This window comes from Triticum aestivum, chromosome 3B (genome assembly GCF_018294505.1).
Source record: "Triticum aestivum cultivar Chinese Spring chromosome 3B, IWGSC CS RefSeq v2.1, whole genome shotgun sequence".
In the NCBI taxonomy this organism is placed as follows: Eukaryota; Viridiplantae; Streptophyta; class Magnoliopsida; order Poales; family Poaceae; genus Triticum; species Triticum aestivum.
In genome coordinates, this window is record NC_057801.1 from 794,766,227 (window position 1) to 794,779,221 (window position 12,995).

General features: G+C 42.1%; 1 pseudogene; it reads left to right on the forward strand.

The window, feature by feature from the left end:
• The first annotated feature begins 319 nt into the window (after window positions 1-319).
• On the forward strand, window positions 320-1,976 carry LOC123067930 (glutathione transferase GST 23-like; annotated as a pseudogene).
• Window positions 1,977-12,995: the final 11,019 nt, after the last annotated feature.

Here is a 12,995-nt window from a genome sequence, read left to right on the forward strand (position 1 = left end):
GCCGCCGTGGCCGTGGCCGCGGCCCGTCGCGCCCGCGCGCTGCCTCCGTGGCCCGCTCCCTGCCCGGCCGCCTGCGCTCCTCCCGGCCCCGCCAGCGCCGTGGCCGTTTCCACGCGCGTGAAAATTTCAGCGCGCTGGAGCTCGAGCGCTAAATATACGGCTTGCGATCCAGTTTTGTCCGGCGCGCTGAAAGCTTTTTACAGCGTGCTCTATTATGCAGCGTTCGCTGGAGTGCTACTTTCAACTCCGCGCGCGCTAAATTTGCGATTTTTTGGGCGCGTCGCTAATATTAAGCGTCTGTTGGAGATGCTCTTAGAACATGTCTGAACCGCTGAAGCTCAACGCCTCCTTCGGCAGCCCCTATGGTCCACCGCGCGGAGGTGGCCCTCCTTCTGAAGGGAGTCCCCTACGAGTTCATCCAAGAAGACCTCGCAAACAAAAGCGAGCTGCTGTTGAAGCACAACCCCGTCCACAAGAAGGTCCCCGTGCTCCTCCATGGCGACCGGCCTGCGGTATGCGAGTCACTTGTCATTGTTGAGTATGTTGATGAGGCCTTTGATGGCCCGCCGCTCCTCCCCTCCGACCCCTTCGCCCGTGCCTCCGCCCGCTTCTGGGCTCGCTTCGTCAACGAGAAGGTGGGTAAACATATGGTCAGTGGGCAAGACTAAGTTCGTTTAGTGGTGTTGCTATTTCTCTGTTCATGTTTCACTTTTGTTAAGCCTAAGTCGCCAGAGATTTTTTTTGGATGTCTAAGTTAATTCTGGTAAATACATGTTTACTTTAGCGAAAATTTATGATTACAATTTTTTAAATAGTGAAATACAACTTGGTGAAAATTTGCATTCACTAACTGAAATTGTGTTTTTCACCGAGTTTTCTCATTGAAAATTTATGATTACAATTTTTTAAATAGTAAAATACAACTTGGTGAAAAAGTTCATATATTATGGTTCATGAACAAATGACGTACTAGCTATTATTGTCTGCAAGGCGAACTGGGTCAAGGTCGGTAGGCCAGCCAAACCGATAGGCTAGGATATCATTGGTCGCTAAGATTCGAAGAACTAGAGTGGGATTTTCATGACCCCACTTATCATGGATAAAACGACGAATTCTATATACCTAAGAAAGTGATCTCCACTAATTTATTTATCTTAATTGCAAGCATGCCAAATCATCAGACAATGATGGATGAGATAAGACCCACCTGAACATGCAACCATGCATCGGAAAAAATAACCATCACGACGACACCACCTGCAACCATGCATGAAAAAATATTTTTCATTCTATTATTCTATTTATATTGAATAAACATTTTGTCAACATACATAATCAAATATACTAAGTCGTATGTATTTTTAGTTTTGGTTCACGTCTTATTAATCTAAATATTTATATTTCACACAATCAAATGGCAGTGAAATATATTGCAACTGATTCCCGCGGCAACGCTCGAGGTAGCATCTAGTATTAGTAAATGAGGGAACACCTGAATACCAACTCAAATATTTATAATTGTATTTTCTAATAATTATTTACATAAAAGAGAATCTCAGATGACACTGACATAGACGGGCCTTATATATGTGCAGTGCTGGAGGTCTGTATGGATGGCACTCTGGACGGACGGTCAAGTGCAAGCTTCATCAGCGAGGGAGACGGCAGAGAACCTAAAGCTTCTTGAGGGACAGTTGCCGGAGGGGAAGAGGTTTTTCGGAGGTGATACTATTGGCTTCCTCGACATAGCCATGGGCGGGATCGCGCGTTGGTTAGGAGTGTTTGAGGAGATGGCCGGGGTAAGGCTGCTCACCGAGGAGGACCGCCCATTGTTGTACAAGTGGGTGAGGGACTACAAGGCTGACGACAATGTGAGGCAATGCCTTCCGGAGAGGGGTCGTGTGCTTGCCGAGTTGGCGACGAGGAAGGATCGGTATGTGTCCATAGCTATGAGGATGGCGGCAAAGAACTCCTAGCGCGCTATGCATTGGACCTGCTGCAATAATGCATATGTAAGTTGCACGTTATAAGTTATGTATTGCAATAAAGCGTGTGCACCATAGGAAGACATAAATGGATATCGAGTTGCCTGGAGCCCGTTCTAGGAATAAGACGAAGTCAATAAAAATAACATTTTTCCTGATCATCTGCAAAATGTTATAAAGGAATATTTTTTTGCGAGGTGTTATAAGAAAGAATATGCTTATTTTATTTGATTTTTGTTGTTGCTCATATATAAAAATATTTGTCAATCAAATTTTAACACATATGGAAATGAACAAAAAATGGTAAAACAAATTCTACGTGGTAATATAGATGTGTATTACTCCCTCCGCTCCTAAATATTTGTCTTTCTAGAGATTTCAACAAGTGACTATATACGGAGCAAAATGAGTGAATCTACACTCTAAAATATGTCTATATACATCCGTATGTGGTAGTCTATTTGAATTCTCTAGAAAGACAAATATTTAGGAACGGAGGGAGTACGTGCGTGCGTGCAAAGTCACATGATGAAAAAGGTTATCATATGAGCTAAAAAAGGACAATTACGTGGATTGTTAGTGGTGTGTGTATTGTTTGCCCTTTCAAAATCATAAATTTGTCTTCAATCCTACTGTACCAATGACAGAGGGCGTCCCCTGCCACCGCTGGGTACTCGTGCCCTCGTTGACACCTCCGCGGACGAGGACGCCTGAATCTAAGGCGTGGGCCGCCCGCTGCGAACAACAACGGGCGCGCGCGCGAGAGAGAGAGAGAGAGAGAGAGAGAGAGAGAGAGTCAGCGGGGGAGGCGCTGGCATCGCGTCGGGCAAGCGTGCGCTAGTGGATCCCGGAGGACGCGCTTCTCGTGTCTGTCCTGCGATGCTCCCTCACATCGGCAAAGACCAACATGCGGCAGCTCCGGCGCAAAAAAGCCAAAGTGCTCCAGCTAGCGCAAGGGGACGCCGTAGTCGGCGGCCAAGGCAAGGGCACTCCAGCTGGCCCAGGTGTAGGAGTGCGTTGTACGGAGGTTGACAATCAGCAAAATCTCCTCTAGTGAGGCCTCGGACAGCGGCGGCGAAACCAGTGACAACAACAGGGATGTTCGTTTGGCTGCGGATGCCTACACGGAGGGGTCCAACCACACCGACAACCGCAAAAGGGAAGGGTCCAGCGAGGAAAAGGTGATTTCCTCTACCATTCTCCGTTTTATCTATATTTTAGTAGTTTTGAAGTATGAATTTGCGTTGTTCGGTGATGAGCATTGAGCCTTTTGTGTGAGATAACTAATGTAGTTGCTAGTAGTATGTGAAATTCCTTCCTTTGTTGCTATCAAGCGTGTTCATGTTATTCATCTACGTAGCATTGCATTTGTTGCATGGATTTGAGGATTTGGATATGAGAGACACAGTTGTGTAAGCAACGAAATAAGAGGTGCACAGTCAGTGCCCGCGGACAGGTCCGGGCACGTCCACGTGTGTTTGAGAGGCCATATTAGATACATTCGGCTAAGGAACTCTAAGGGCATGAATTATGGAGGCACTGTAAAATGTTAACCAAGCACTTGGAAAATGCTAAATGTTTATAGAAAAATATTTGTCATACATATAAAAATATTTAAAAAATACAGGAAAAATGTTAAATGTGTATGTAAAAATGTTGATCATGTATATAAAAATATCGTAAACGTCTATAAAAGATGTTCCCGATGTATAGGAAAAATTTACAATTGACATTAGTTAAAGTATACATAAAAAGTCGAAATTATAAAAAAGACAATACTATAATAAAAAAACTATTAAACATATACATACAAATGTTCCTAATGTATATGTAAAATTTACATTCTATGCGAAAAAATGTTTATTTTGATTAAAAACTGATAACCATATATTTATAATGTTGAGAATGTTTTCCAATTTTTTTAAATCTTGTATATTAAATATGTTATTTTTTTTCTTAAAAATTGTATTAGATATATGCAAAAATAGGACCATGTGTATGGAAGAAGGGACACATATTTTTTTCAAAAAAGTATATAATATATTTTAAAATGTTAAAAATGTATATAAAATATGCTTTGGACGTATACGAAAAATGTTGAATTTGTACTGAAAAAATTGACATGTGTCGAACAAAAAAGAAACTGGTGAAAATCAACAAACAAACTAAATAAGAACTAAAGGAAAAATAAATAAACCAAGAAAAAATGAAAACCAAAGAGAACCATTTCAAAAGAATGGAAATAGAGAAAGCCAAGAAGAAACAAAGAAAACCGATGAAAGAAACGAAAGAAAATGAAGACAGAAAAGAAAAAAACCCAGCAAAAACCAAGAAAGAAACAAATGAAAATGAAAAGGAAAAGAAAACAAGGGTGAAAACCTTGAAATTAATGAAGAAACAGATGAAAAAACTAAGAAACATAGGAAAAAAACAGGATGAAGAAATAGAAAAAACTAAAAGAAGGCATAAAGGAAAAAAATGAACCAAACCAAACCTGTACGTCCACGGCACGCTATGCTACAACCAACGATCGTTGAACCTAGAGCGACTCACAAATAAAAGAAACAAACGGGCCGGCCCGTCTATCTCGTGCGAGAAAAAAAAGCTTCAAGCATGACTGAAGGATCACTCGCTATAAGGGCGATATATGTTTTGTGGTCCTGGCATATGATAAAGGTTATCATAGGATACTAGCAATGGTGGCAGACCGTAATGGAACACTTGGGTTTGAGTCAGAAAAAATCTACTTAAAAAGGGGTTGAAAAAGCCAAATAGTGCACTGAATTGGCCCGATTCAATGTCTCCCAGCCAAGTCCGCCTAGTTGCCTAAAATAGGGGACCTCCTAGTCAGCGCTGCAGGCGCCCGTTAACGAGCTGGCGCCTGCAGCGTCGCTGACATGGGCCGGCCCAACGCGCGCTTGCACTCAGGACTGGATTCGCTGTTGAAGTGAAAAAGCAACAAAAAGTGAGGATCACTGGGGATTCGAACTCAGGACCGGATTGTTGCAGGTGCACCTCAATAACCACTAGACCAAACTATCTTTATTATCTACTACTAGAAAACAGTTCTAGTTAAACCATTCCGTGCAGTAAAACATTAATATATACTCAATATGAATTATCTCAAAAAAGAAAACGTGAATTCAAAAAAAATCATCAAAATTTTAAGAAAAGTTTCAAAAAAAATGAAAAAGGTTCATCGATTTTCAAAAAAAGTTCATTGAATTCGAAAAAAGTTCACTGAATTCGAAGAAAGTTCAACGGATTCGAAAAAAGTTCATCGAATTCAAAAAAAGTTCATCAGATTCGAAAAAAGTTCATCGAAATCAAAAAAAGTTCATCGGTTGTGAAAAAAGTTCATCAAATTCGAAAAAAGTTAATCGAATTTGAAAAAAAATCATCAAATTTTGAAAAAGTTCATCGGATTTGAAAAAAGTTCATCGAATTTTGAAAAAAAGTTCATCGATTTTGAAAACAGTTCATCAGATTCAAAAAAAGTTCTTAGGATTTGAATAAAAGTTCATCGAATTTTAAAAAAAGTTCACAAATCTAAAAAACGTTCATCGATTTGAAAAAAAATTCATCAAACTCGGAAGAAGAAAAAGGAAAAAACAAAAAACGAAAAAGGAAAAAAGGAAAAAAGGAACAGGTAAAAAAGGAAAAGGTAAAAGAAAGTAAAAGTTCATTCTAAAAAAAATCAGGTATGTTGGCGTGGTGGTTGCACCCACGGTACTACGTGTGCGAGGTCTGTGGTTCGAATCACAGCTAACACATGTATTTTGGGAGCTCCTGTGCACCGCTCGTTGTGGCAAACAGTCGGCCGCCCGCACAGGAGTGCTCCGACTGGGCCGGCCCATGTATAGCGCAAAAAAATCCCCAAAAAGAAGTAAAAGTGCAGCGGCTAGGGATCGAACTCACGCCAGACAGTTGATTACGCGAGATGCTAGACACCACACCAACTGGGAGCTCGTGGTAATTACCTGCGCGCATCACTTTTAATATACTGCGCTGTATGTACAGATTTGCAGGATCATATTTGCTGTAGCGTACAGATTTTTCAATTGTTGCACACATTTTAGAAAACACGAGCAATTCTTTGGAAAATTTCAGATTTCGAAATAGTGTTTGAATTACATAAAAAGAATTAGAATTACACGCAGTTTTTAAAATTTCAGAAGATTTTCGAGAAACAAAAACAAATTTGTAAACATGTTTTTTTAAAATGACAAATATTTTTTGAAATGTTTCAAACATTTTCTGAAACAGAGAACAAATTTTAAAGAATGAACATTTTTTGAATCTTGAGAACAAATTTTGAAACGGAGAACAAATTGGGAAGCGCGAACATCTTTTGAATCTTGAGAACAAATTTTGAAACGGGGAAACAATTTGGGAGTGCGAATAATTTTTTAAAGCACGAACATTTTTTAATCTTGAGAACTAATTTTAAAATGGAGAACAATTTTGAAAAATCCCGAGCAAAATTGGAAGCGCGAACATATTTTTAAAGGACGAACATTTTTCTAATCTTGAGAACAAATTTTGAAATGGAGAACAATTTTGAAAAATCCCGAACAAATTTGGAAGCGCGAACATTTTAGGAAAACGTGAACGAAAAATTGAAATTCGGTACATTTTGCATTTTGAAACTTTTCAACTATTTGTGTAACGAGAACAATGTTTGAATCTTGAGAACTTCTTTTGAAACCAACATTTTATGGAAACACGAACAAAATTTGAATATTTTGAAATTCTTTTGATAAAAAAATGAAGAAACGGAAAGGAAAAATAAATAAAAACCCAAAGAAAGAAAACAAACAGAAAAATCGAAAAAAGAAAAAAGAATCAGAAATAACTAAAAACGAAAAGAAGAAGAAAAAGGAAGAAAGAAAACTATAAAACAAAGGAAAAAGAAAAAGAGAAACAGAAAAGAAGAAGAAGAACGGAAAAAACAGAATACACAAGAAAAAACTGGGTTCAGATTTGGGCGTACTGTGCAAAGCTCGAAATGGGCCGGCCCATCTCCTGTCCTAAGCATGCTTGCCCTATGCGAATCCCCGACACTTCGCCGCAGCGAGCGGCGAATAGGGTTTTCCATGTATTTTTCCTGATTAAAACAGCGAGGAAAAACAAATTATTGGGCCGGCCCGTCGCGCGAGCGATTCAGGCGCCGGTTCGCAAGCGGGCGTATATTCGCCAAATAGGAAATCCCCTAAAATAGCGTAGTGCTATATCTCACATTAAACAAGATGGATGGATCTCTCGCGTCGAGCGCTACTGTATCTGGCCGGCCCTGTCGTGCATATTTTTGGAAAAATAGAGTTAAATGGATGCACGCAAAGGGAACAATCCTGGGATCTCCTTGTTGCTTCGTGGCACTGTTAGCCAATGCGCCAATATCAAGTTCATGTACAATACGTAGGGCGTGACCGACTAGAAGGAAAAGAGCCGGCTTTTACACATTTTCCTTTTTTTTCCTTCGGTTTTCTGTTTCTCTCTTGGTTTTTAATGCTTTTTTCATTTTATTTTTTTTCTTTTTTTCTTCTCTTTTTTTTGTTTTTCCATTCCTTTAGCATTAATTTCTTCATTTTTACTTTTTATTTTTCTATGGGCTTTTTTTCGGTTTTATTTTTTTTGTTATCTTTGTTTTTTTGGTTTTTATTCTACATTTTTTGTATATGTAAATAACATTTTTTATGTACTCATTTAACATTTTTCCAATACAAATTTAACAATTTTTCTATTCACCTATTTGAAAGATTGATTAACATTTTCAAGTACAAGATTAACATTTTTCAATACAAGATTAACATTTTCAGAATACATTGTCAGCATTTTTCCTATACACACTTTTTAAACATTTTCCAAATGCTTCATTAAAAAATTCAACTAGAAGATTAACATTTTCTGATACATAGTCAACATTTTTTCTATTCACATTCAATATTTTCAGATGCTTCATTAACATTTTCTAAATTCAATATTAACACTTTTTTAACACATGGTCAACATTTTTCTAAACACATTTAGCATTTTTCAATTGCTTGATTAACACTGTTCAAATACTTGTTTACCATTTCCCCAAATGTTTGATTAACATTTATATATGTATATGATCAAATTTCTTCATCATTTTTGTAATACATGATCAACATTTTTTTCATCAGGGAGTATCTTTGTTACAACGTTGCCATGATGCCTCCACCTGATTGTAGAAGCTTTGTGGTCTCGCTAAGCACTGCATGTGCAAACTATACATAACCCCACAATATGCTAGAGAAAGTGGGAAAACTCTCAGGCCTTTGAAAGGATCGAGATGGACCTAGAGGGGGGGGGGGGTGCACAGGTACAATTACAAATTTTAATTATTACTTAGCAATTTTAGGCAGTAATGCGGAATATGAAGATGAGCCTAACAATTGCAAGTGAGTACTAAGTACTAAGCAAGTAACACAAGCACGTAAGTAAGCAAGCACAATATGATGTACGTAAGTGTAAAGAGACAAGTAACCACAAGTAGAGAGTTAGGGTTAGGAATAACCGCAACTCCGAGAGATGAGGATGTATGCTGATGTTCACTTTCTTGGAGGGGTGGATGTTACCACGAAGGCACACCAACGCCACGAAGGCTCACCCTATTCTCCCTTTGAGACAACACCACAGAGGTGTTTCTCAACCACTAGTGGTAGACCTTGGGGTGGTCTCCAAACCCTCACAAACTTTTCCGAGGGTAATCACAAAGTTCGATTCCTCTCCGAATGACTCCTACCGCCTAGGAGTCTCCAACCTCCAAGAGTAACAAGAACGATGGGGGAAATCTCAAAACTTGCTCAAATCACGAATTCCTTCGGTGCAAGGAAGGAGAAGGAGTGGATCTATCATTTGATTCGACAACTTCTCACAAATGCTCTCAAATCCCTTGGGGATCTAAGATTTGGTGTGGAGGAGTGAGAGAGAGTAAGAAATGTGTTCTAGGGTTTGTTCAAAGTGAGTGGTCACCCCTCTCCCATGGGGGAGAAGGGCTAAATATAGTGTGAGTGCAAATGTGGCCGTTATAGTGTAAATGAACGGACATGCCGGACATCCGGGCTAGAGGCCGGACATCCGGATTGGCAATGGCACACAAAGAACACAGCAGAGGCAGAGCAGAAAACAGAGAGGTCGGACATCCGGGGCCCAAGCCCGGACATCCGGCATATCAGGAAGGCCCGGACATCCGGCAGGTGACCGGATATCCGGTGCGATCACAAGGTGGTTACAGAAACCCAGTTGCACTTTGGTAGCAGGGGCCGGACATCCGGATAAGGCCCGGACATCCGGCGCAGCATGAGGGCCCGGACATCTGGCATAGAGGGCCGGACATCCGGCAAATGATACCAACAAAAATGCATTCTGGATAGCCAGGGCCGGAAATCCGACCTGCAGGCCGGATATTCGCCATGAGCCCGGACATCCAGGGTCAAGCCCGGACATCTGGTATGCAAGAGACAGAACCTTTATCAGAGGGCATAAAGTAGGAACACTAGCCTAGTTTTGAACGGTTTTTATTGATATGAGCAAGTCTTAAGCTAACCCTATCGATCCCCTCTTAATAGTGTGGGATCCTATACTCAAGGAAATAAATATGAAATCACTTTTTAATACTTCATCCTTGAGCAAATTACTTCGTATGCTCTTGATCCACACACGTCGATGAAACCGGGGACTAACACCTAAGATTTACTTAACAACCATTGTTAGTCCCCTACATGTATATTGTCATCAACATCAAAAACATGATGTAAGAGCATGATTGCTCTTTCAATCTCCCCCCTTTTGTTTGTTGATGACAATCACACATGTACTATCACAGTTGAAATAAATAGTCAGCATTGAAAAATATGAGAGCAAGAATACCAAGTATGTTGATGTTTCTATTTGTATTTGGCTCCCCCTCATTGTGAGCATGTAATGAATGTATTAGAATGCATGTGTATCTCCAGAAGATATATATGTATTTGGCATGCACATAGGAAATCATAATGACACATGGATAAGGCAACCACAATTCCATAGCCACAAGGTAATCAATATAGACTCACATGATCAAGATAATACGATAACATAGGTAGCAACATACCAAGTTCAACATACCAAGTTCAAATAATAGTAGGGCTAAACACAACGAGCTAGTACATCAAGTAATACTACTTCTCCCCCTTGGACAACAACAAATAAAAAAGGGGCACACTCGGTCAGTCCTGGCGGATGTCATCAAGATCATCAAAGAACTCCGGATACTCGTCACGAGAGGGAAAGCCGAACGTAGAGGTGGACAGAGCCGTAGGAATAGGATCATCGTCACTCACGGGACTCCCACGGTTACGGAGGCGCTACTTGATCTGATTCTTGGAGAGGATGAGGCGCTTCTGGACATCATGAGTCTGCTGACAGCTAAAAGTGATGGACCTCATGATGGCAGATTGAGCCTTGCTAATGAACATCGCTAAGCGACCACGGGGAGCCATCGAGGAAGATGGAACAGAGGAACCAGTGGGCTGAGTCCTGCCAGCAGACCTCCTAGACTGTGAAGGAGCAGTAGGCGGAGCCGCAGCCACCACGCGCATATGAGGAGCAGGCTTCCAACAAGAGTGAACATCAGTCTTGACCACCTCAAATGGAGCAGTATGATCAATCAGAGCCTGAATGAATGGAGCATGAGGAAACTGGCGTGACTGAATGAAGCTGCAAAGACGGATCTCATGCCAAATGAAATGGGTTGTGTCCAGAGGCTCAGTGGGTTTGTCATGCATACGAACCATCAAGTCAATGCAATAGTTGTAGGCCCGCGAGCGATCTCCCTTCTTAGGATAGAGAGTGCGAAGCACACACTGATAGAGGCTGTAGTAAGGAGCACGGAAGATAGATACCTCATTGAGTGGATATGCAAGTTCTTCTTTAGTGAGCTGAGAGGTAGGTTTGATAAGTGGTAAGCAAGCATCAATCGCTTTGGGCTTGCTCTCAGGATCCATACTGTGGATGCGATGGCCAACACCGGAGAGATCTAAAATATGAACAAACCTGTCATAGGTGATGCTCAGAGTGGTGTTATCAGTCCTCCAAGTGAGAGTGTTGTCCGGACCAAAGAAACAAGTGGCATAGAACTGTAGAATGGCAGCTTCATTCCAATCACACCTGAAGGTCATTGCGGGACCGAGAGTCATATCATCAATGATCTCGACCGGATTGTTTGGAAACATGTCAGGATTCTCACGTAGGAAGTTGAGATCCAAGTATGAGTGAGGAGCAAGGCCACGCCCACGGACAAAACTGGAATAAAGATCCTGCTGCATACGAGTCCGGAACCGAGGATCCTCTGCATCAGCCACCATCTCATATTGATTGACATCCCGACGAAACGCAATATATTGAGCTGCCCCTACAGTTTTGAAGTTATGAGGAGCGCGATCCCCGCTGTCAGGAAGCTCCATGGAGATGCGACGGCCATGAGCAATGGGCATTGCAGGCCCACTGACATGAGGCATCAGGGCCCTCCTAGTACCGGGCTTGGACTGTCCAACGGAGTGTCTTGGTGCATAGACCTCCTCATCCTCCCCAACATAGTCCGCATCACCTGGATCCGAGGCCGACGGACTAGTGGATGGTGCCCGCTTCTTCTTCTTAACGGTGGTGACCTTCTTCTTCTTAGGCCGAGCATGCTCATCGGAGTCGGTTGAGCCTTGCCGGCGGACAACTGGAATGGATGAGAGATCCCGATGAGATGGTACGAATAAGGATGAACATGGATGAAATAATTTTAAACAATGGGATGACCATTTTGAGCATGACCATAGAATAAGTTCAGTGGTTGATCAAAAAGGAGACATGGCCATGATTTAAATTTGAGTAGCCAAGTTCATTGACAGATGGTTTAGGCATAGGCAAGAGACACCAACACTCAAGAGACCAAAAGTGATGCCCTAAGACCTTGTGGTCACCATAGAAACGGAATAGAGGAGAGATAGCATTCATACCCCTAGAAGAGGGCTCGGGATGATCGGGGCCGCAGTTCTTGGTCCTTGCCATGATGAACTCCGGCAGTTACTCCCACACAACACCGGTCCCTCTCGAGGGATTCACAACCCAACCCAAGAAATGGATTGGATAGGATCATAGATTGGGAGGAGGAGAGGCCGTGAGAAGGAGATCGGGGCCGGAGCACGGAGAATAGGGCCGGGGCAGCACCGAAGCGGCAGCCCGGCGGCGGCTGTGACGAGCGCTGGGGAAGAGGAACGGGGGTGAATGGGGAATGATCCCCAAATGCCCGAGCCCCTCCCAGATATGTGTGGCCGCGGTTACGGACCGGATATCCGGGGCCCGACCCGGATATCCGGTGAGCGAAGGCCATAGAGAAAGTAAAAAGGGGACAATGGGCTGGACATCCGGGAAGGAGGCTGGATATCCGGTGTGTGATGGACCGACAGCTATAGGATCAGGGCCCGGATGTCCGCCTAACGCCCGGATGTCCGGCAGTGCTCCAGTGCCCGGATGTCCGGCGGAGGGGCCGAATGTCCGGCAACAGGACAACAGATCCAGGCCAGAGAGAGATTGAAAAGAAGATAATTTTCGTGATTTGATATGGACTCCGCCAAGGAGTTTTGGAGAGAATTTATAAAGGTGACTCACCGAGTAATTCTAAGGTCATACTAAGATGAAATAGCATCCCTAACAACAACAAAAAATGAAAGGTTCACATACATAAGGTACACGCAATGACCGAGGTCACCATGGTTGAGCATATGTAGCATAGTGCCACAAAGATTGGGCATATAGTCATGACTCCATCATGTTAAAGCACCATAGTTCAAGAACCATGGTAGCTTTGAGAGTGTTGGGTCTTTTTATGCATTATGTAAGGTGAGAGCATTCATGAATTGAATGCCTCCCCCTAAATATATGCCTACATCATGACCAGACATTAGATTCATGCATGAATGGGTACTAGATTTCACATAATATTGTCAAGCTCCA